Here is a 2,758-nt window from a genome sequence, read left to right on the forward strand (position 1 = left end):
CCAAGAGAAGCCACCACAATGAGAAGCTCGAGCACCACAACGAAGCGTAGCCCCCGCTCGCAGCAACTAGAGAAAGCCCAAGCGCAGCAACGAAGAGCCAACGCAGCCAAAATTAATTAATTAATTAAAAAAAATAAAAACAACCTATCCCTCAGAGTGAAAAACAATATAAAATAGTGGGGTTTTCAAATAAGGTTCAATGAGAATACCTTTCTCCTTTGTGACTCAACCTCTTTCGAGTATAATGGGCTAAGATCTTTGATCTAAATTACAAGGACAAGGGGAGTTCCTTGGCGGTCCAGTGGTTAGGACTTGGAGCTTTCACTGCTGTAGCCCCAGGTTCAGTCCCTGATTGCGGAACTAAGATTCTGCAAGCTGAGCGGCCAGAAAAAAGAAGAAAAATTACAAAGGCACATAAAGGTCATGCCCGATGGAGAAATAACCCTTGAATTCCCTGACCAACCCGAATTACAATTATGTGCTCTACAATTTGCTATAGATAGTATTGAAGATGTTTCACCCTAGGAGTTATCTGGAGTTCCCCAGAATCTGTGGGCAAATTTATCATCAGACATTGGAAAATCAAGAGTGCTGAACCCATAAAAATACACTCTACCAAACCTTTGCCTAAATTGATTCAATATCCACTAACATCAGAGGCTACACAAGGACTCATCCCCATTGCTGAATCTTTAATTTTACAAGCGTTAAATTTTACAAGGGCTGGCTGCACCAGCCCTTTTAACACTCCCATCCTCCCAATTAAAAAGCTAAGTGGGTGGGGCTTCCCTGGTGGCACAATAGTTGAGAATCTGCCTGCCAATGCAGGGGGCACAGGTTCGAGCCCTGGTCTGGGAAGATCTCACATGCCGCGGAGCAACTAGGCCCGTGAGCCACAACTACTGAGCCTGCGCGTCTGGAGCCTGTGCTCCGCAACAAGAGAGGCCGCGATAGCTAGAGACCCGGGCACCGCGACGAAGAGTGGCTTCCGCTTGCTGCAACTAGAGAAAGCCCTTGCACAGTAAATGAAAACCCAACACAGCCAAAAATAAATATAAAAATTAAAAAAAAAAAAGCTAAGTGGGCAAGGATGGCGATTTGTCCAAGACCTAAGGGCGATAAATAAAATTGTGATTCCTCATCTTCCAGTGGTACCCAATCCAAAGACGTTATTATCACAGGTCCCACCAACTGCTAGTGTTTCACAGTGGTAGACTTCAGCTCATCTTTCTTCAGCATCCCTCTGGACCCAAATCACCAACATTTTTTGCCTTTCCTGGAACAATCGGCAATATACTTGGACCATAATGCCTCAGGGACTTATTGGAACTTACACATATTTTCCCAAGCCCTCTAGCAAGATCTGAGCACCCTACATTCCCTAACTTTTACAATATGTGTATGATCTGTTGCTGTGTTCTTCCACACAGGAAGCCTCTAAATTAGACTCAATATATTTACTCCAACAGTCTGCAAGCAAAGGTCACAAGTCCTCAAAGGAAAAACTTGAGTTTTGCGATCAGGTTATTTGCTATTTAGGACATGATTTACAGCTCTAGGGGAGGTTCTTCCCTGGTGGCGCAGTGGTTAAGAATCTGCCTGCCAATGCAGGGGACACGGGTTCTAAGCCCTAGTCTGGGAAGATCCCACATGCTGTGGAGCAACTAAGTCCGTGTGCCACAACTACTGAGCCTGCGCTCTAGAGCCCACGAGCCACAACTACTGAGCCCACAAGCCACAACTACTGAGCCCATGTGCCACAATTACTGAAGCCCGCACTCTAGCACCCAAGAGAAGCCACCACAAGAAGCCTGCGCACCGCGACGAAGAGTAGCCCCCACTCGCTGCAACTACAGAAGGCCCGTGCACAGCAACGAAGACCCAAGGCAGCCAAAAATAAATAAATGAATAAATTACAAAAAAAAAAAAAAGCACTAGGGGATTTCACTTTTCTCTGAAGTACATACAATGAATACAAAACTGTCCAAAACCTACCACAAAAAAACAACTTAGAGAGGTTTTAGGCCCGGCAGGATATTGCAGGCTTTGGGTTCCTAATTTTTCCTCAAAAGCTTCCCTGCCTTATGAACTCACCAAAACCACACCAGAACCCCCATCATGGGAAGACAAAAATAAACAAGCACCTACTGACCTTAAGACAGCCCTCCAAAATCCTCCAGCACTGGGTCTACCCAATTATGACAAATCTTTGACCATAGTCGTCCAAGAAAGGAATAATCAGGCTTTAGGAATGTTAACTCAAGACTGCAGTGGAAGAATGAGACCTGCCGAATATTACAGCAGGCCGCCAAACTCAGTAGCCAGAGTTGACCCAAATCAGCTTAAGGCAGTCGCAGCTGCAACTCAAGTTAATAGAAGCCTCAACAGATCTGACCTTAGGAAATGTATTTATCTTCCAACATTTTCTGCTGTTGTTCTAAGATCAACATCTTTCTTCAAGTAGACCCACTACTTATCCTCCTTTTTTTTTTTTTAAGGTCTTTATTGAATTTGTTTCAATATTGCTTCTGTTTTATGTTTTGGTTTTTTTGGCTGCCAGGCATGTGGGATCTTAGTGTTAAGCCAAGTTCTCGAGTTCGTGTGCCCGACTCATAGTGAGGCCAAACAAACTGAAACGTGGGAGTTTGGAGCAGAGAAAGGTTTACTGCAAGGCCATGCAAGGAGACCAGGTGGCTCACGCCCTGAAAACCCTCGAGTTCCCCGAAGGGTTTTGGCAAAGTATTTTTAAAGGCCGGGG

Source organism: Lipotes vexillifer, unplaced genomic scaffold, assembly GCF_000442215.2.
Source record: "Lipotes vexillifer unplaced genomic scaffold, Lipotes_vexillifer_v1.1 scaffold95, whole genome shotgun sequence".
In the NCBI taxonomy this organism is placed as follows: Eukaryota; Metazoa; Chordata; class Mammalia; order Artiodactyla; family Lipotidae; genus Lipotes; species Lipotes vexillifer.